Source organism: Chrysemys picta, chromosome 1 (genome assembly GCF_011386835.1).
Source record: "Chrysemys picta bellii isolate R12L10 chromosome 1, ASM1138683v2, whole genome shotgun sequence".
Taxonomy (NCBI): Eukaryota; Metazoa; Chordata; order Testudines; family Emydidae; genus Chrysemys; species Chrysemys picta.
The window spans coordinates 108756432-108779329 of record NC_088791.1 but is presented as its reverse complement, the minus strand read 5'-3'; the positions used below and the strand labels follow the sequence as shown (position 1 = coordinate 108779329).

The 22898-nt window shown below is 46.3% G+C and overlaps 1 protein-coding gene across 9 annotated transcripts in view; it reads right to left on the bottom strand.

The window, feature by feature from the left end:
• The window catches only part of DENND5B (DENN domain containing 5B), a 203489-nt gene that overhangs the window by 153277 nt on the left and 27314 nt on the right, over positions 1–22898 (bottom strand). The window lies entirely within an intron of this gene.

Below are 22898 nucleotides of genomic sequence, written 5' to 3'. Positions count from 1 at the left end.
GAGGGCAGTTACAGATCTTAAGCGCCGGTCCTTAGACAGGATCACAGAGCCACACAGCATGGGATCTGTAACCGTCCTCCCCCTGCCACAAAGTCAAATAGACCTCCCATACACACAGTCCCGATCAGGAGGGGTGACAGGCTCCGTTGAAACAAGCATCCCACCGCAGCGGAGCCTGTCAATCCTTGAGTTTAGAAGCTGCATTCGCATCACAACACTAGACCCGCCCCGCACCACAGTCTGCGTCCCAGTTTTAAAAAATTCCCGCTAAAACAGTATTAAAGAAAACGGTGTGCTTTAACAAAGTAGAACTATTTTTATTTCGACACGTGTGTTGGAGGGGGGGTGAAGGGGGTATGTAACTGGATAGGATAGTCAACATTACCTGGGTAAAGAAACGGGGGCAGGTTTAGCTTCTCAGTACACAAACTATAAAATCACAGGTTACCCTGCTCACTCAGGAACTTTGCTTTCAAAGCCTCCCGGATGCACAGCGCTTCCCGCTGGTCTCTTCTAATCGCCCGGCTGTCTGGCTGTGAGTAATCACCAGCCAGGCTATTTTCCTCAACCTCCCACCCCGCCAGAAAGGTCTCCCCCTTGCTCTCACAGAGATTGTGGAGCACACAGCAAGCTGCTATAACAATGGGGATATTGGTTTCGCTGAGATCACAGCGAGTCAGTAAGCTTCTCCATCTCCCCTTGAGACGGCCAAAAGCACACTCCACCACCATTCTGCACTTGCTCAGCCGGTAGTTGAAGAGTTCTTTTTCAGTGTCCAGGGCGCCAGTATAGGGCTTCATGAGCCAGGGCATTAGCGGGTAGGCTGGGTCCCCGAGGATGACTATAGGCATCTCCACATCCCCAACAGTTATTTTGTGGTCCGGGAAGTAAATACCTTGTTGCAGCCGTCTAAACAGACCAGAGTTCCTGAAAACACGAGCGTCATGAACCTTGCCCGGCCATCCCACGTAGATGTTGGTAAAACGTCCCCTGTGGTCCACCAGTGCTTGCAGCACCATGGAAAAGTATCCCTTTCGGTTAATGTACTGGGTGGCCTGGTGGTCCGGTGCCAGGATAGGGATGTGAGTTCCATCTATGGCCCCACCGCAGTTTGGGAATCCCATCGCTGCGAAGCCATCTATGATCGCCTCCACGTTTCCCAGGGTCACTACCTTTGGCAGCAGTACATCAACGATTGCCTTCGCTACTTGCATCACAACAACCCCCACGGTAGATTTGCCCACCCCAAACTGGTTCGCGACTGACCGGTAGCTGTCTGGCGTTGCAAGCTTCCACAGGGCTATGGCCACTCGCTTCTGTACACTCAGTGCAGCTCGCAACCGGGTGTCACTGCGCTTCAGGGCAGGGGACAGCAACTCACAAAGTTCCATGAAAGTTCCCTTCCGCATGCGAAAGTTTCGCAGCCACTGGGATTCATCCCAGACCTGCAGCACTATGCGGTCCCACCACTCAGTGCTTGTCTCCCGTGCCCAGAATCGCCGTTCCACGGCATCAACATGACCCATTGCCACTGTGATGTCCTCGGCGCTGGGTCGCCTGCTTTCTGACAGGTCTGTGCTACTCTCAGACTTCAGGACATCACCGCGGTGCCGTAGCCTCCTTGCCTGACTTTTCTGCATCTGCCTCAGGGAAACCTTTATGATAAGCTGCGAGACGTTGAGAGCGGCCACAACTGCAGCGATGGTCGCAGCGGGCTCCATGCTCGGAGTACAGTGGCGTCCGCGCTGTCAATGACTGGAAAAGCGCGCGAACTGTTTTCCCGCCGGCGCTTTCAGGGAGGGAGGGCGGGAGTGATGGACGGATGACGACAGTTTCCCAAAAGCACCCTCGACTCATTTTGTTACCCAGAAGGCATTGCCGGCTACACCCAGAATTCCAATGGGCAGAGGGGACTGCGGGAACTGTGGGATAGCTGACCACAGTGCACCGCTTCGAATGTCGACGCTATCACCGTTAGTGTGGACGCACAAAGTCGAATTACTGTCCTTAGTGTGGACACACACGCTCGACTTTGCAATATCGATTACAAAAATTCGATGCAAGTAAAATCGAACTACTCTCGTAGTGTAGACAAGGCCTTAGTCATTTCACTCTTGGGTTCAGGAATAGCTCATGCAGCTTTCAGTATTGGGCACTAAGTATTTATTCTGAAATGAGTAGAGGGAGAAGTAGTAGACTGCAGATTTTTCAGACAAAAAGATTATGTATTCTTACTCTAAGTGTACTTAGATCACAGGGAGAGAGGCAATTTGAAGAGCAGTCATTCAAAGGGTGTATCAACACAGCAGCTGGGAGGTGTAATTCCCACCTCAGGTAGATGTACATCAGGGGTTCTCAAACTGGGGGTTGGGACCCCTCAGGTCACAAGGTTATTACATTGGGGGCGGGGGTCGCAAGCTGTCAGCTTCCACGCCAAACTCACTTTGCCTCCAGCATTTATAAATGGTGTTAATTATATTTGAAAAGTGTTTTAAATTTATATTGGGGGGGGGGGGGGGGGAGTGTCACACTCAGAGGCTTGGTATGTGAAAGGGGTCACCAGTACAAAAGTTTGAGAACCACCTGATGTACAGGCACTAACTCTGCTCACAAAAGGACCTAAAAATAGCAATATGGCCATGGTGGCAGAGGCAGCAGCTTGGGCTAGCTGCATGAGTATGCAGGTAGCGTGGGACTGTAGTCTGGCCCAAGCCACCACCCCATCACAACAGCCACACTGCTAGTTTTTGGTGCTAGCTAGAGCAGAACTAGCAATGCATGCATGCATGTTTATCCAAGCAAGGAATTACACCTCCCAGCTGCTGTGTGGATGCACCCTAAGGTACCACATCATGCAAGTCCCACCCATGGTAGGTGGCCAGACAGATTCCAAAGCTGGAACAGCTTGAACAAAATTTTTTGTAGATCATCATATTAAACTGAGTGTGACTTAACGTGCACTTTAAAGGAGAGAGAGAGAATACTAGAGATCCCTTAAAATTCAGAGTAGGGTCAGTCAGTGGTCCCCAACTTTTCAAGTCACCCCCCCCTCCCCCCCATCTGCATCCCCCTCAGGAGCAGCGGTTGGGAGCCGGGCCCAGGAGTGAGGCCGTGGCCCCTGGGGAGGTGGGTTCATGGACAGAGGTAAGGAGCGGAGGCTGAGGCCAAAGCTGCAGCTGGGCTGGGAGCCAGGGGCCGCAGCCAGGAGCCAGAGCAGAGCTCAGCGGGCGCTCCCTCCCCACCCCCCCATGGGGGTTTGCCTGCCAGAGAGAGCACCCCACAGTTTGGGGACCACTGGGGTAAGCAAACTTTGCTCCTCCCCTCTCCAGAAAGGGAAGCAAGTCAAGTTTTCCCCTCTCTCTCAAAATACACTCAGTACAATCCTCACAAAAGGTAAAATTCCTATATTCCTTTGCTTGTTTAGCAGTGCCTTACTTCACAGAGTAGTCCACGTTGACATCCACGTGTGGAAGGTTATAAAAGGATCAGAGAGAAATTAGTAGCAAGATAGTGCTATGGAGAGGAAGTTTATGTGACTTTCCCAATTCCTATGCCTCTGACCTCACTCTGCCATTGGTGGTCCCTCACATCCCAACTATGGATTAAAATTCTGTTGGACCCTCTGCTAGCCAGGATGTCTAACCAAAGATTAAGCATAGATTCTATTTATCTGCTATGGTCCAGAGGGGTCTTGTGGGGCCACCCAGGAAGTTTTCCTCTATGGCCATCCAAGCCTGACAAAAGCAACCATCTTAACATTGTTGGAAGACTCCACAGGATGATCAAAAATTAAACTAACAAGCAGACTGAGCTATCCTCTCATTATACAGGTGTCCTCCAACTCAGGGTTGAGACTCTGTAGTGGGGAAAAAAAACAGAGAAGCTTTTAAAAACCAAAGTCAAGAGAAAATAAGCAAGTTAGACAAAATTAATACACCAATGAACTAAATACTGACAGAGCCATTGTCAATGGAATGGAAATCCTCACATTACCTTTTGGGAAATTTTGTTTCAACTTTTAAGCTAAACTGCAGGATAGTTTTGATTTACGCAGTGATTACGTTAAACTTCGGTCTACTGATTTTTTAAGTGGTTTAAAGTTCTCTATTCTATTTGAAAGGCTCTGGCTTCTTGGGCATGACTAATCATGTGTTGAGAAACTGGTGTACCATTTCAAACAGAACTCCAAAATAGCATAATGTGATGTTCTTCCCTTTTAGGGGGAAGATCGCATACTTTTGCAGCAGTTCTCAGCAGAAGGAGAAAATGGGGGGTGGGGGCACGCACAGATGGTGGGTTACTTCGTTAAAATTTGAACGAGTTCCTTCTGGTATTCTGTGATGGAGTGCTTTGGAATAAATTATAGTATGCAAGTTCATGGTGCAGATTTTTGCCAGAAAATAAATGCTGAATATAGCTCGCTAACTTTGTATTTGACTGACACCTGTAAAAATATACGAGTTGGGGTCACCCCAAGTTTACAATTACACACAGAGTCCAATTTTTCAGAGGTGCTGAATATCCAGAGTTCCCATTGACTTTATTTGATGAAATGGGCAACCAGTCCTTCTTAGAGTCAGGCCCATACTGTGAGTGTGTGTGCACTCATGATAAAGAGTTCACTGTGAAGTCAGCTTAACATCAACTATTTCATGCGAACAAGCTGTACTACCCCCATTGTTTTGAATACATTTGCATCCTTTCACAGCTCATGCTAATGAAAGCAGTGTAGTGTTTTTCCAAGCAGATGGACTTTAAAACTGCTAAATACTAAGCCAATGTGCTGAACATGACTAGCTAAATGTATTTTTAAAACTGTGTTAAAAACCTCTACCTACATTAGTGTATAAACAGATGTTCAAAGACTTGTTTTTAAACACAGTCTATTTTCCTAGCCTAAGCATAATCTAATTGTTTGCAGACTCAGACAGACACAAATATAATAGCCTAATTTTGGACCAAGTCTACTAAAAACATCTAACTCAGTAACAACACACAATCAATACAAACTGCAACATTTATTAGTAGTTTAGGATGTGTTCTCAGAGACATGAAAAACACGTCATGTCACGGTGTTTTTGGCCAAGGCATACCATCTAAGCTTTGGCCAGACACAGTCAAGATGATATTCCAAAGCAGATCAGCCAGATGCCGCATGTCATGAGAGTCCAAACATGATGTCCCCATCTCCCCACACCTTGTACGATCTGTTTTCATTTTGTCACATTCTCCAATATGGATGAGGTGCTGAAAAAGGCTAGAGTGATCAGTCAATAATGTATTTTAAATACTAAGTTTATGGAACAAAGACATCCATTCACTGATTTCTGAACCCGAGTCTTCAGAAGAATGTCGGAATCCACACAGAGCTCCCAAAGGCTAGATTTCATAGCTATGGTTTTGATTTAGATGAACACCGTTGATATCCACAAATCACTAGCCTGACCACTCCTGACTAGCTACATGGGAAGGCTAAGTTCCATTTTTTTTTTTAATAATCAATTATAATTTACACTCAGTAAACTGATGTTAGGCCTGCCACCATGACACTCATTACAATACATGGATACTGCAGTGGGTGATTCAGTCCTTTTTGCAAAGGTTACCACAGCAGGCCAACTCATAAGCAGCCTTAGCATTATTTCAGACCAACTTTTTGTCCAACAATGGCCTGTCTTGACAAACCACATGACACACTATGGAGACTGGCCATGACACACAAATAATGTGGAAGTGAAAGGCTATACTTTTTTGGTTGATGGCACAAGATCTATTGATTTAGAAGCCAAGGTTACCATGAGTCCCTTGAACTCTTAAATTTACTACACGTTTTGGTGATGTACAGCACTGATCAGTAGAACTTGTACATTCATAGAAACAGAAAATGAATCCTTTGTAAAACAAGTTTGTGGCAAAACACTTTAAAACCAAAAACATTCTATACCATTGAGAAATGGAAATTCTACATTCACTTAGAGCAGTGGTTCTCATCCAGGGGTTCAGGTCCCCCTGGGGGGCCATGAGCAGGTTTCAGGGGGGCCTCCAAGCAGGGCCAGCATTAGACTCACTGGGGCCCAGAGCAGAAAGCAGAGCCGTAACTAGGTATTTTTGCGCCCGAGGCAAGAATATTGCAATAAAATTGTGCCCTCCCCCAGGGCCGGCTCTTTGGCGGCAATTCAGCGGCGGGTTCCTCAGTCCCTCTTGGAGGAAAGGGCCTGCCGCTGAATTGCCGCCGAAGAATGAATGAAGGGGCGGTGGTAGAGCTTGTGAATTTGGGGGGGGGGGGGGGGGGGAAAGAGGGGTCAACTCATGATTTTTGACTGCTTGGGCTGGTAATGTTGCTTCCAAGATGGTCTTTGGTTCCAGTCCAGTTCCAATCCAGAGAGGGACTCACAGGTTAAGAGAGGAGGGAAGTGCTGGATATCAGCAGTGGCCACTAGGGATCAGCATGTGTCCTGAGAATGCTGGGAGTTCAGGTTTGCAGGGTAGGATCAGGGTGGCAGGTTGGTAGAAATTTTGGTGGGGCCCAGAACCCACCCCCACCCAAACTCTGCCCCCCCCCCACCCGCTCAAGGCTCTGGGAGGGAGTTTGGGTGAGGAAGGAGGTCTGGGATGCAAGCCCTAGGCTGGGGCAGGGGACTGGAGTGCAGGCTCTGGGAGGGAGTTTGGGTGAGGAAGAAGGTCTGGGATGCAAGCCCTAGCTGGGGCGGGGGCAGGGGATTGGAGTGCAGGCTCTGGGAGGGAGTTTGGGGATGGGAGGGGTGCAGGGGTGAAGGCTGTGGCTGCAGATGAGGGGTATGGAGTGTGGGGGGGCTCAGGGCGAGAGTCGGGGTGAGGGCTCTATGTGGGGCTGGGAATGGGAGGTTTGGGATGCTGAAGGGGCTCAAGGCTGGGGCAGAAGGTTAGGGTGAGGGGGGGTGGAGGACTCTGGCTGGGACTGAGGATGAGGTGTTTGGGATGCTGGAGAGGCTCAGGGCTAAGGTAGAGGGTTGAAGGTGTGGTGGTGGGGGGTGAAAGCTCTGACTGGGGCTGTGGGTTCAGGGGTGGGGCAGGCTGCTCTGGGACAGGGGCCAGAGAGGACTCCTCCCAGCCCTTTCCCTGCTGGCAGCAGCGAGCTCTGGGGGAGGAGCCCCCTTTCCCACCCCCCCAGCAGCACACTCACCCCCACCACTGTCACTGCATGTGCTCCTAGGGCCCCTCAGGTCCAGGAATCTCCCTCGCCTCCCCTGTGGTGGGTGCCAGGGGGTGCTGCATGTGCCTCCTCCCCTGCCTCTGACTTTAGCCTCCCTGGGGGTGAGGGATGAGGCTGCCCCTTGCCCAGTGTGGGGCAGGAGCGGTGACTGCGGGCGGGAGGGTCCCATTGAAAAATGAAAGGGTCTGAGGGTGAAGGGCAGGCTCAGAGTCAGTCAGTCTGCCCTGGCAGTGAGATGGGGGGCACTAGGCCCTTGCGGCAGCAGTTGCTGCAGGGAGGTAGCATGGACCTGCTCTGCTCGGGTCCAGGAAGGAAGCGGGGGGAAGCAAGTCAGGGCCGGGCGACACTCGGGAGAGGCATGGGGGAGCGGCAGGTGGGACTGGGGGAGATCACCCTGGTTAGAAATCTCTGTGCTTGCCAGCGGCTTTTTTTTTCCCCCCCTCCACCACTTTTTGTGCCCCTCAGCTTTGTGCGCCTGAAGCAAGTGCCTCACTCGCCTCACCCTTGTTACGGTACTGGTAAAAAGTTAAAGCCCCACTGCATGGGGCAGAAGCCCAATACCCTGAGTCCAGCTACCCAGGGCTGAAGCTTAAGCCTGAGCAATGTAGCTTTGCGTGGCCCCCTAGCAATTGCTTTGCTTGCTACCCCTTAACGCCGGCACTGGCTTTTATATGCAGAAAACTAATTATTGTGGCACAGGTGGACTGTAGAGTTTTTATAGCATGGGGGGGGGGGGAAGGGGGAGAGAAACGCCTCAGAAAGAAAAAGGTTGAGAACCCAACTTACAGTATATTGCAGCCTACTCTACCCCATATATTAATGCTAAATCTCTAATCACTGTACCACACCTACCTAGACAAATCCTCTTAGAAACATTTGGCAAGAGCAACTTCACATTTGCCTTTTCTTATTTTCTCACCTATTAGCATGAAGATAGAAATGTTTATCTTGTATTGAAAGAATTAAGGTAAGAATGTTATCTTGAAGTACCATGAACAGAGTTTCAAAAAACACAGAAAGTGACTTGGGCACAGTGTCTTATTTTACAAACAGTGACCAAATTTTGATCACCTGAAAAAACCTGTTGCTTCCAGAGGTGCTGGAGCTATGAGTGATGGGGGTGCTGCCGCACCCTCTGGCTTGAACGGGTTTCCATCGTATACAGAGTTCACAGTTTGGTTCAATGGCTCTCAGCACTCCCACTACACAAATTGTTCCAGCACGCCTGGCTGTTCCACAAACTCACCCATGAACTTTTGATTAATAACTCAGGGATAAAGTGAAGAAACTGGTCACCCATGACCACACCCTTAGTAACGTAAGTGAAAGGTACTGAAAGGTTTGTAGGAAACCTGTCTCTGGAAATCCAGATTGTGGAGGCTCATTGGAGATATGCCTATCTCATAGAACTAGAAGGGACCCTGAAAGGTCATCGAGTCCAGCCCCCTGCCTTCACTAGCAGGACCAAGTACTGATTTTTGCCCTGATTCCTAAGTGGCCCCCTCAAGGATTGAACTCACAACCCTGGGTTTAGCAGGCCAATGCTCAAACCACTGAGCTATCCCTCCCCCCAATTTGTTAAATAAAATTAAATTATCCAAGGGTTCCAATGGAGTAACCTTATGCATATGAGGAAGCCATTGAATAGTCAATGACCATAAACCATTATTTGCTCAGTATCAAATACATTTGGACCTCATTTATGACGGCTACAAAACTTCTTCCGCCCGACTGGCTGTATCTGAATTCAAATTTTAAAATAAAATTTAAAAAATTAAAAACAAAACAAAAAACACACACAAAAACACACCACACAGTGAAGTTTCTTCACTAACCCCCGACAAATTCCCACTTCTCTAATCCACTTCTTCCAAGACAGGTGTTAATCTCAAGATTTGATAGGGGAATGTTTCAGTTACTTGTCCTGTTACTCAGACTTCACAACTTTTGAAGAAATACACTCCAGAACAAGAAACTTAAACCTTATTTAGCAAATTTTTAGTCACCTGAATTTCCCATCCCTCTACCCCAACACTATTAATTGGAGCTTCTAAACAAACAAAAGATTAAAATAAGCAGGAGTTGGGATATTCAACCCCTGTGAATATTCCTGCCAATACAATATTGAGAACATGCAAAAAGTTCATCACACCAGAAATGGTCTTTAGGGCCCCTTTATCTTTGGTGGAATAGAAGGACTGAGCTCTGTAAAATTCTATATAGCACGCCTATTGGTAGCAGTAAACCCTGGCCAGATTCTTTGAGTACTTTTTCTCTTGCATGTACTGACGGGGTTTTACTTCCTAGGCTAGGAAACATTGGTTTGAAAAGCATTGAATGCTCTCGTAAAACTACAATATCCACCTGGGGAAGTGAGGAAACAGATTGACAGAGCAAGACGGATACCCAGAAATCACCTACTACAGGACAGGCCCAACAAGGACAATAACAGAACACCACTGGCCATCACATACAGCCCCCAGCTAAAACCTCTCCAGCGCATTATCCACGATCTACAACCTATCCTGGAAAATGATCCCTCACTCTCACAGACCTTGGGAGGCAGGCCAGTCCTCGCTTACAGACAACCCCCCACCTGAAGCAAATACTCACCAGCAACTACACACCACAACACAGAAACACCAACCCAGGAACCTATCCCTGTAGCAAACCTCGTTGCCTACTCTGTCCCCATATCTACTCTGGCAACAGCATCAGAGGACCCAACCACATCAGCCACACCATCAAGGGCTCATTCACCTGCACATCCACTAATGTCATATATGCCATCATGTGCCAGCAATGCCCCTCTGCCATGTACATTGGCCAAACCGGACAGTCCCTCCGCAAAAGAATAAATGGACACAAATCGGACATCAGGAATGGTAACATACATAAGCCACTTCAATCTCCCTGGTCATTCTATTACAGATTTAAAAGTCACTATCATTGAACAAAAAAACTTCAGAAACAGACTTCAAAGAGAAACAGCAGAACTAAAATTCATTTGCAAATTCAACACCATTAATCTGGGCTTGAATAGGGACTGGGAGTGGCTGGCTCATTACAGAAGCAGCTTTTCCTCTCCTGGAATTGACACCTCCTCATCTACTATTGGGAGTGGACTACATCCACCCTGATTGAATTGGCCCTGTCAACACTGGTTCTCCACTTGCGAAGTAACTCCCTGCTCTCCATGTGTCAGTATATAATGCCTGCATCTGTAACTTTCACTCTATGCATCCGAAGAAGTGAGGTTTTTACTCACGAAAGCTTATGCCCAAATAAATCTGTTAGTCTTTAAGGTGCCACCAGATTCCTTGTTGGTTTTGTAGATACAGACTAACACGGCTACCCCCTGATACTTGACAATTTTATAATGTACTTTAACTCCATATTCTTTGTTTTAAACTGGATAGATATGGAACTGAACATTTTAAAGTAATTTTAAAAATGGCACAAGTTAGAAGAGGACCGCCATATGTCTGCTCATTCTTAATCTCCAAAATCCCATTCACTTCAGTTAACTGCTTATTAAAAACAAGTCTTTTCCTATGGACCCCAACCATGTATACTTCCCACTTAGCCAAATGGGAATCCCAGACAGACATACTCATGCCCATCCACAAATGAATTGGGTCCCCATCTCTTACTATGCCTCTGTCTAAAAATGTGGTTTAGAAGAGTATTAAATTTTCCCAGATCACTAGTACCAGGGTGCCTGACCTAGAAGTATTTTGACTAATATCAGAAAATTCTAATTCTAACATTGAGAGCGTAAACACTAATCCAACTGAGAAATTGCATATAGTTTCATGGGGAAGCTATATAATCTTCCATGTGACTCATTATGTGAGTTTTAGCTTAACTCTGCAAAAAGATGGTTGACCTGTATTTGATTGAACATGCAGACAGACAGATCAAAATATCCTGCAAACTGTCTGCTTAATACCAACATGCATTTTACAAGATAACTGAAAAGTCTTTCCTGACAAGACTTCAATTTGAGCCCTGAAGTTTCCTTCTCCACCTCAAGTTGTTTTTTGTTCAACTGAAATTAGCACCTAAAAATAGATCAAAAAGCTACATCTTCTTATACTGCTTCAGGCATTACTGACATTAGCCATGCAGGAGAAAGAAGGAAAAAAGACCAGAGGACATGAACTCTGGACTTGGCAAGTAAGTGACAGAGGAAATAATTTTACAGTTTTAAAGTCTACACATATATTGGGTTAAGTGATTTAAGATCTCAGTTTTATGAAATGAAAAGCTTTTGAGGATTTTTTTATTTTAAGTAAGTAAATCTACTTTACTGCTGTAAAGTGAAGGGTCTTGATTCAGTTTCCTAACATACCAAGTGAATTAAAAAATGCCACACACAAGTAGAATCTTGCTAGTCAACATGATTACTCACAATGCCAGATTAGGCCAGTTAAATGAAATAATTTCCCTCTTACGCTCAAAGGAAGTGAGCATGTGCATTGAAATAGAATCCAAATCCCAGACCCAAGACAAAATTAAAGCAAAAAAATATATAAGAATAAGAGGAACAGATCCACTCCCTTCTTGCTCGGTTTAGCCTTTTAATTTTAACCAAGAGTTTTTCACTGCATATAATCTTTCTGTGCAAAAATCTCTCCTTCAGACACTGAGGAACACAGTACATTAAAATAAAATTAACAGATTAACCTTTAAATTAGAGCAGCAGTAGTCATTCTAGATAACAGAGTTGCATTTAATACATTTCTCATGGAAGATGCATATTTGTAACTTATCTAAAAGCCATCAATGAAGCTTTCTTCCTGGCCTGGAGCCAAACTGCTCCTTTCCTATCATGTAGTATGGGTTCATCAGGCAGAAAAGTAGCTGCTGCTCCTCCCTACTTATCAGTTTTTTGTCCACTAATCCAAATGGGTCCAGTTTAAATGGATTCATTCATACAAGCCCCAGATTAATTTGCCTACTGCATATACAACAAGCAATATAGTGTGAAACAATAACCACTGTTGTGGTAGTGTTCCCAGTATTCTACACTACTTAAGTGAGTACTTTGAGCCCTAAAGCATACCTCACCAAAAAAAGAAAAAGTCTGTGCACACAAATTATAATACTGAATATTTAATATTTATATTGCACTTAACACTTTCAAAGCACTATACAAATATAAAATAATTAACCTTCGGAATATCCCTGCCAGAGAAGCAAGAATCCCTGTTTCACAAACAAGGAAGTGGAAGTAGAGAGAGTGAAAGTGATCTGTCAAAGGCCACATAAGCAAGTCAATGGCAAGACTAGGCTTAGAACTCAGGTTTCATATCTCAAACGATGTGCTTATCCTCCAGACCCCAATGCCTCTCCTTTAGAAGCATTAAAACTCTTTCTCCTCTCTTCCCCAAAACTCATCTTCAGTTTCCTTCTCAATGAAAACTTAAGTCATGCCAGTTGTGAACTTCACAAAGTTTGTGCTCACATCCAATCAAACCTAGCCGAAAGAGATTGCTGGGGCACAACTGGCAAAGTCAGCTAGAGTCAGGGTGTGCAACGTACTCTGATTCTGCTGTCACAAGAAGCTAGTGTTCATGTAAGCAGATTGCACCAGTGTCAAGTTGTCATTCCCAATACTGACTGTTGTATGGGGACAATTGAGCAATGCTGTATCTACTACAACTTGAAGCTTCAGAGGAAGGTGAAGAACTGCTCACTAGCAGAGACCTGTTAAAACTGATAAGCCACTGCCAGTCTGATATGATTTGGAAAATTCGATTACCCAACCTGCTAGAAAGGGTCTAGTATCCAAAGATTGTTTGGCTAAACCAATTAAGCTGCTGCTTATTAGAATGATGAGTGTTTCATGGTTTACCTTGTCCATCCCCCAGTTAATTATTTCATCCACCTTTTGTATCTCATCATATGTACAGCTTATATGGTATCTGAGGCAGAGACAGTCTATTGCGTGTGCATAGTGTCTAAAACATTGGAACCGTTGTAAGTGGCACTGTAGCATAAGTCAGTGGCTCTCAGACTGTAGTATGTGTATTACTGAGTGTACACAGGACACAATCAAATTGTACCTGGGCTAGCTTATTGACTTAATACTATTTATAAATAAGGATCCAATTCAGTCATGGACACTACGGATTAAGTGACTTCCACGGACCTTTCTGACATCTTCAGCCCGCCCCAGCTGCCATCAGCGATAGAGCAGGAGCAGCGGCTGCTGCTGCAAGAGGAACCCTTGGGGCCAGCAGGTCAGCCCACACCGCAGGAGCAGTGGTCAGGGCTGGAGCAGCAGCCAGCAATCAGCCCATGGCCGGGTTCCGAATGTTAAATCCTCCCTCTCCCCTGGGTATTTTTAGTAAGGTCCAGGACAGGTCACAGGCTTCCATGAATTTTTATTACCCGGTGACCTATCCTGGACTTCTACTAAAAATACCCAGGACAAAATCCTAACCTTTCTAATTTTAATCAGCATCATTATAACTAAGGTGGTACATCAAGTCCTTTTGAGTGTTTAATTGGCTGTTCTCAAACTACGACCGAGTACCACATTTGAGTACTTTGCTTAATAAACACAAGCTATCAAGAGACTTAAAACAGACTGATTAAGCTACAGTGCATCTTATTAAAAGTTAGGGAAAATTCTCCACTATCCTCCACAAAATAAATGGATATGAAACTTTCCACTATGCACAACAGTGATCCTTAACGTATTTACCTTCAATCATGAGTTTTCCCCATCTGTCTTATAATACCTGTTAAGAACAGGATTTGATGTGTTATTTCGGGTGCAAGAGTAAAATAAAGATAATACTTCATCAAAATACCAGCCCTCCCTTCAAACTTTATGTATTTAGAATTCTTAAAAAGGCACCTGACAGTTCAGAGACGTCACATCATGACCTATATCAACAGACAATGCAGCAAGTGCAACGGCAGTGCAAGTTTCCCCATGCTGGGCAGCCAGCAGGCTTTCACCTCACCTGGCAGGACCTCTCCCTAGGTCTGATTATGTAATGTCCCTGGTCCCTTCCTCTCTCCAAGAGCTGTCACCAAGAGGGATAACAATTTTGTTATGGGGATGTCTGTCCATTGGGAATCAGACCGAGACCAAACTACTAATTTCACATAAACCTGACATGAATTTTGTACTGGGGGGGGGGGGGGAGGGGGGGGGGGAAGGAGGAGCGAAGAGACACGGTTCATTCATTCTCATTCAGGCTTTCCCCACTCACCAAGAATGCCATCTTTCTTGTTTTTTTGTGCTTCACTTTTCATTTAGCATGTTCCCTTTTGGATTTTGACTCTTATAAACCATGGTTTTGAATTCCACAGTGGAGATGGTGTCTCCCCCACCAGAGCTGCCAGACACTTCACCTGTGATTTGTCTTTCTTTGGTAGGAGAACTGCTGCTGAAGTTGAACTCAGCATCTATACTTCTTGGAGTTACTTCTTGAGATGCAAAGAGACAAATAAATGTAAGGAAGAAGTCCTTTTATGCTTGGAGGCTTTGAGAAAGGAGGTAAAGAGGTAACTGATGTCTCTGAATCAGCCTTATTAATGAAAGACTATTCCCCGGACTGCTCTACAGAAACCATTATTATTATTATTAACAGACGGTCATGCAGAGGGCTTGGTAAGAGTGTGGTGTAGAATTAGTTAGTTACGTCAAGGGAAATCCTTCCATTGGAAATACTCGTTTCATTCCTTGAGAAAATCCTCCACTGTCCATGCTGTGCCTCCATGAGGGAGAATCCTTCCCTACTTGAGTAGCAGTTCAAAAACATCTGTAAAACTTTGATCAAAGCCAGGACATAGAATTAGAGCTCGTCCTGCTGTTCACCAGCCAGGGCTGGCCTTCCAATGAGGTGAAGTGAGGCGGTCGCCTCAGATGCCAGACTGTGGGAGGGGCGCCACTAGGACCCAGAGTGTAGAAAATTGTGTCTGCTGCTGGTGCATATGTATTCTTGCTGCTCTAGATGCACAGAGATGGTGGAGTGCTGTGCTGGAGGAAGGAGGGCACAAGAGACATAACAGGCAGGCAAGCGAAAAGGTGAGAGGGAATAACAGAAAGCAGTAGGAGCTGCAGGGAGAGAGAGGAGGAGGAGCCTCTTATGTAACTCTCTAGCACCCCCAGGAGCCTGGACTGTTTAACACCAGCTTCTCAGGGAGCTTCCTGTTTTCTACTGCTTCCCTGAACCCACTTGAGGAGAACAGGCAGTCAACTGAAGTATTAGGAGCCCGTTAGGCCCTTAAAACGCTGATATTTTCCCTCACTCAGGCCCTGCTACCAGCCTGCTTATTTGTCCCCTTCAATTGAGTGTTGAGAGCCACTAGAGCTGGCACAGAACAGCAGTCATGAGTGAAAAGAAAATGCCCCTCTGGGGCAGCATTCAGAAGCAAGCAAGCAAAGGAAGCTTTTCTATCTAAGCAGGGAGGAGCTCTCCTGAGATACATAGACACAATGTTCACGGTGAGCCTTCCGGTCCCAGTGAGGATGTGAGTGGTGAGGAGATGCCTGATCTTCCAGTTAGTCAGAGTGCAGGTGACCTGGCAGCTACTGCAGCATCCAGATCTCCATCTCAAACGGATGTAACCATGCACATTCCTGAAGAAAAGTGTAGATCAGAGAAGAGTGTGGTGGATGTGCAAGAAACAGCTGCTGCTGAGTTTAGTTCCTTAAGTCTAGATGATCCAGGACTGTGGACCCACTTGAGCAGTAGCCTGAGGGACTTCCTTGTACTGCATGGGCCACAGCAAGTGAAAAACTGCATGTTCCCCAAAGACAATGAAAATAGAAGTTTCCATCCAACACGTTACTGGCATGAAATCCCCAATGGTGACAAAGTGGAGAGGCCATGGCTTATGTACTCAAAAACCCAGAATGCTGCATACTGTTTTTGTTGCAAACTCTTCCAGTCTAATGTTCCAGCCACATTGGGTTCTACAGGAACAAAGGACTGGAAAAATCTGGCTAGAAATCTGGCATGCCATGAGAAGGCAGCAAATAACCAGAGAGCATTCCATAGGTGGAAAGAGCTTGAGATGAGACTAAGGTTAAAGGCCCCCATAGATGATCGGCATCAAGAGAAGATTGCATCAGAGTCTCTTTACTGGCAAAATGTTCTGAAAAAGGCTGACTGCCACTGTAAGAATGCTTGCTACCCAAAACCTAGCACTGCGTGGCACTTCAGATCAGCTGTATGTGCCAAACAATGGAAACTTCCTTAAAATTGTGGAGCTGATGGCTGAGTTTGATGCTGTACTCCAGGAGCATCTAAGAATCACAACCCAAGAAATGCACACACACCATTACCTTGGAAAAACAATTCAAAATGAGATATCACACTTACTGGCAACAAAAAAGTCAGATCTACCACAATCTTCTGTTTGAAGTCAGCAAGATATTACTCTGTTATTCTGGACTGCACACCTGACATCAGCCATACAGAACAAATGACTAATGGTGCGTTTTGTAATGGAACCTAGTGAAAATGTTCCTGCAATGGTGACTGTCAGAGCATTTTCTAGAATTTATTGACATTGAATAATAAACAGGAGCGGTATGACAAATGTGCTTCTTAAAAAAGCTGGAAGATATGGGAATTGCGATAGCTGACATGACAGGTCAGGGCTACGATAATGGTGCCAACATGAGAGGAAAGAACAGAGGAATGCAGACATGGATCTCAGAGTTAAACCCTCGAGCTTTTTTTGTCCCATGCAGTTCTCCTTCATTGAACTTGGTGGTGATGCAGCATCAGCTTCTAGTGAGGCTGCTGAATTTTTTTAATGCAAGTCAAAGCATCTATGTATTTTTCTCTGCATCAACTCATCAATGGCAAATTTCGAAGAAACATCTGGGAACATCCGCTCTGACACAAACTGAGTGCCTCATGATGGGAAAGTTGAGTGGAGGTGATAAAGCCTATCAAACACCAAATTGGGAAGATAGATGCCATAATTGCCTTTGTGGAGGATAATGCTATAACAGGAATTGTTCGTGGGAGAACAGTGGCAGAGGGAAATGGAATCACCAGAAACATACATAACTTCAAATTTCTGTGTGGCTTAGTGTTGTGGCATGACATACTGTTTGAAATAATGACAGGTTTCAGAGTAGCAGCCATGTTAGTCTGTATCCGCAAAAAGAAGAACAGGAGTACTTGTGGCACCTTAGAGACTAACAAATTTATTAGAGCATAAGCTTCGGTGGACTACAGCCCACTTCTTTTTGTTTGAAATAAATGTTGTAAGCAAGAGACTCCAAGGTGTTGACCTTGATAGATCTGGAGCAATGGAATAACTGGACAAAGCAAAGTCATACCTACAGTCTTACCAGTCAGATAAGGGGATTTCAAAACGTTCTGAAGAGTGCACAAAAATTGGCAGAGGAACTTCACTCTGAAGCTATTTTCCCACCCATTCAAGAATACAAGAGTCACGAAAGAAGATGATGTTTCGATTACAGGGCACGGGATAATCCCATAAGAGACCCCAAACAACAATTCAAGGTTGAATTCTTTAACCAGATGCTAGATTGTGCAATACAGTCAGTCAGTTGAAGAATGTTTCATGCAGCCCAAGGAACACAGCAGTATATTTGGGATGTTGTATGATATTCCAAGACTCCTCACTATACCTGAAGACCTACACCAGCAATGCAGGGCACTAGAGACAGTGTTGGACACATGACATGCGCAATATTGATGCGAGTGATTTAGGTGATGAACTGAAAGCCCTTTCAAGATACATTTCAGCAAGATCAACTCCAAAGGCTGTTTTGGAATATATGTGCACAAATAACATGACTACCCTCTTTCCAAATGCTTTTGTTGCTCTGCCCATACTTCTAACACTTCCTGTAACAGTTGCCAGTGGAGAATGCAGCTTCTCCAAACTGAAGTTAATAAAAACACATCTACACTCCACAATGACACAGGAGAGGCTGGTCGGCCTTGCAATCTCAATAGAGCATGAGCTGGCCCAGACTGTGGACCTTCAGCAGGAAGCAGTTCAAATCTTTGCAACCCAGAAGGCATGGAAAGCACCACTGATTATAGAAACAGATAAAAATGCCAGTGTTTACTATGCAGACAAGGAAAGTTAACTTACATTTGCTGTTCAGGCGTTTGAAAGTGTTACTTAAAATTTCTGAACAAGGCATTTTAAAGTTGTTAGTTCTCCTTTATTGGGATAGGTAGCAGAGCAGTACCATGAGAGGAGTAGAATAGGAAGGCAGAATGGAGACCTTTCAAAGTTTTGGCACAAGCGAGGGGGCATGGGGCATCATTTGACCTCCCCGTCTCAGGTGCCAAAATGTTGTGGGCCGGCTCTGTCACCAGCTGATTACATCTTCTTCCATTTGGCTAGAATCTTGCTGACAGGAGAAAGGCTTAAATGCACAGGTGCTGGAACGAGAGGTGCTGCTGCAATTCCTGGCTTGAAGTGGTTTCCATCATATATGGAGTTTACAGTTTGTTCAATGGCTCTCAGCACCCTCTGTACAAACTGTTCCAACACTCCTGCTTAAATGCCCCTCAATGCTTTGCAAGAAGGCAACTACATACAGAGAACAGTGGGTGAATTCCACCTGTGGAGAGGTGAGCATGAGGAAGAATATTAAGAAAGAGTAATGCAAAGGGACCGAATATAGAATGCTTAGATGGGCAATAAGAGACATTACCAGTTTTCTACCAGTTACAGGCAACTCACCGAAACAAATAAAAATTGTAGATGGAAAATGATGTTTTGCAGGAGTGTGCTAGATTGCCAATCATTGTCACAGAGGCAGAAGTTTCTGGCAGGATCTAGGGCTTTAGTTTAATTTTGTGTTTGGGGCCAAGTGAAAGATGGCAATTTCTTTTAGCTATAAAAGCAGTTTTAACCAGGATTGTTAAATTCTGGTAGCCTATAAACTCAACTGCCACCCTAAAGTTAGTGTGCTTTTAATACCATACCATGTACTGTACCATCAAACACACACATGCATTTGTACAAAATTACTGTGGTCACATTTGCAACAACAGTAATGGCATAGATAGAATGGCAAAGGCACAAAATGAGCTCAAACTAGCTACAGGAATAAAGAGAAACAAGAAGACTTTTTATCAATACATTAGAAGCAAGAGGAAGACCAAAGACAGGGTAGGCCCACTGCTTAGTGAAGAGGGAGAAACAGTATCAGGAAACTTGGAAATGGCAGAGATGCTTAATGACTTCTTTGTTTCGGTCTTCACCGAGAAGTCTGAAGGAATGTCTAACATAGTGAATGCTAATGGGAAGGGGGTAGGTTTAGCAGATAAACTAAAAAAACGAACAAGTTAAAAATCACTTAGAAAAGTTAGATGCCTGCAAGTCACCAGGGCCTGATGAAACGCATCCTAGAATACTCAAGGAGCTAATAGAGGAGGTATCTGAGCCTCTAGCTATTATCTTTGGAAAATCATGGGAGACGGGAGAGATTCCAGAAGACTGGAAGAGAGCAAATATAGTGCCCATCTATAAAAAGGGAAATAAAAACAACCCAGGAAACTACAGACCAGTTAGTTTAACTTCTGTGCCAGGGAAGTTAATGGAGTAAGTAATTAAGGAAATCTGCAAACACTTGGAAGGTGATAGGGAACGCCCAAGCATGGATTTGTGAAGAACAAATCATGTCAAACCAATCTGATAGCTTTCTTTGATAGGATAACGAGCCTTGTGGATAAGGATGAAGCTGTGGATGTGGTATACCTAGACTTTAGTAAGGCATTTGATACGGTCTCGCATGATATTTTATCGATAAACTAGGCAAATACAATTTAGATGGGACTACTATAAGGTGGGTGCATAACTGGCTGGATAACCGTACTCAGAGAGCTGTTATTAATGGTTCCCAATCCTGCTGGAAAGGAATAACGAGTGGGGTACCGCAGGGGTCTGTTTTGGGACCGGCTCTGTTCAATATCTTCATCAACGACTTAGATATTGGCATAGAAAGTACGCTTATTAAGTTTGCGGATGATACCAAACTGGGAGGGATTGCAACTGCTTTGGAGGACAGGGTCATAATTCAAAATGATCTGGACAAATTGGAGAAATGGTCTGAGTTAAACAGGATGAAGTTTAACAAAGACAAATGCAAAGTGCTCCACTTAGGAAGGAAAAATCAGTTTCACACATACAGAATGGGAAGAGACTGTCTAGGAAGGAGTACGGCAGAAAGGAATCTAGGGGTTATAGTGGACCACAAGCTAAATATGAGTCAACAGTGTGATGCTGTTGCAAAAAAAGCAAACATGATTCTGGGATGTATTAACAGGTGTGTTGTGAGCAAGACACGAGAAGTCATTCTTCCGCTCTACTCTGCTCTGGTTAGGCCTCAGCTGGAGTATTGTGTCCAGTTCTGGGCACCGCATTTTAAAAAAGATGTGGAGAAATTGGAAAGGGTCCAGAGAAGAGCAACAAGAATGATTAAAGGTCTTGAGAACATGACCTATGAAGGAAGGCTGAAAGAATTGGGTTTGTTTAGTTTGGAAAAGAAAAGACAGAAGGGACATGATAGCAGTTTTCAGGTATTTAAAAGGGTGTCATAAGGAGGAGGGAGAAAACTTTTTCACCTTAGCCTCTAAGGATAGAACCAGAAGCAATGGGTTTAAACTGCAGCAAGGGAGGTCTAGGTTGGACATTAGGAAACAGTTCCTAACTGTCAGGGTGGTTAAACACTGGAATAAATTGCCTAGGGAGGTTGTGGAATCTCCATCTCTGGAGATATTTAAGAGTAGGTTAGATAAATGTCTATCAGGGATGGTCTAGACCAGGCCTGCACAACTCGTAAAGCGGCGAGGGCTATATTACTCCAAAGAAAACAACTGAGGGCCAAACCCCCCCAAGCGCCGCCAAACCGCCCCCAGCACCACCCGCCCCACGGAAACAACCCCCCCAGCGCCACCGAACCCTTCCCCCACCCGCGCCATCTGCCCCGCGGAAACAAGCCCTCCTTCCCCAGTGCCGCCCCACTGAAACAGCAGTATTGAACTTCAGTAATATGTTATAGCGGCCCCTAAGGTAGTATAATTAAGGTAAAAGAAAAAGGTCTTTTTGCTAGAAGTAGAATAAGATCTTCCCCCACTTTGTAATTGATTGCCCTGTTGAATGAATGAGGTGTGAATGAGGAAGGCGTGGAAGGCAGGCACCTCTAGACAGCTGTAACCCTTGGAGAGGGCAGGGCCACCTCTAGAATTTTTGCCGCCCCAAGCAAAAAATTTGTTGGCCGCCTCCCCTTTCTTTTTCGTGCCTCCGGCCCCACCCCAACTCCACCCGTTCCGAACCCCTTCCCCAAATCCCCAGCACCGCCTGCTCTCCCGGCGTGCCGCATTTCTCCCCCCACATTGCTTCCTGCGGGGCCCCTGTGACCTCCCGCCCTAGCTCATCTCCGCTCCGCCTGCTCCCCAGGGTGTGCTGCCGCTCCGCTTCTCCCCTCTTCCTCTCAGGCGAGGGGGGGGGGGAAGAAGTGGAGCAGCAGCATGTTCAGGGGAGCAGGTGGAGCAGAGGTGAGCTGGGGGGGGGGGCAGGAAGTAATGGGGGGGTTAGAGGAACCGCTCCCCGCTCCAGCTCACCTCCGCTCCACCACCACCACCACCACCGCCTCCCCAGAGCGCCCGCCGCTCGGCTTCTCCTCCCTCCCAGCCTTGCTGCGCGAAATAGCGGTTTTGCACGTGGCAAGCCTGGGAGGGAGGGGGGAGAAGCAGAGCGGCGGCGCGTTCAGGGGAGCAGGCGGGGCGGAGGTGAGCTAAGGTGTGGGGGGGCGCAGGAAGTAATGGGGGGTTAGAGGAACCACTCCCCACTCCAGCTCACCTCCGCTGCCTCCCCTGAGCACCCCGCCGCTTGGCTTCTCCTCCCTCCCAGCCTTGCTGCGCGAAACAGCTGTTTTGCCCACGGCAAGCCTGGGAGGGAGGGAGGAGAAGCAGAGCGGTGGCAGCGCGCAGAGAGGAGCAGGCGGAGGCGAGCTGGGGCAGCAAGGGCACTTTTTCCCCATGCCCCGGAGTCGGCACCTATGATGGCCAGTGCCAGAATGCCGCCCCTAGAAAATGTGCCACCCCAAGCACCTGCTTGTTTTGCTGGTGCCTGGAGCCGGCCCTGGGAGAGGGGATGGGAGCCAGACCAGATCAGTAGAACAGGTCAGCCACCGACTCACACTCTCCTCCTCAGCCCCCTTCCCCCGGCTCGCCTACTCACCCCCCGCACTGCCCGCCCACTCGCCTCCTCATCCCTCCACCCGCCTGGCTCGCCTACTCATTCCCTGCCACTGCCCACTCGCTCACCTACTCAGCCCCCCCCCCCCCACCCGCCGCTTGTCTACTCACCTCCCCCTCCTCCACCCGCGGGCCGCACAGTGAGCCTATCTACTCAACCCCCGCGGGCCGCACAATGAGCCCATGCGGGCCGCATGTTGTGCAGGCCTGGTCTAGACAGTATTTGGTCCTGCCATGTGGGCAGGGGACTGGACTCTATGATCTCTCGAGGTCCCTTCCAGTCCTAGAATCTATGAATCTATGAACAGATACAGTTCTGAAAGTTGAAGTCCTATTTTTTAGATCTCCCTTGCGATCTTCCCCTCCACCCCTGGCATTTATTTGCCCCGCCTCCCCCCCAAAAATGTTTTTTGCTCCATCTCCAACTCCAAACCAGCTCCAATCTGGATCCCCAATGCTGCCATCCTGTTACA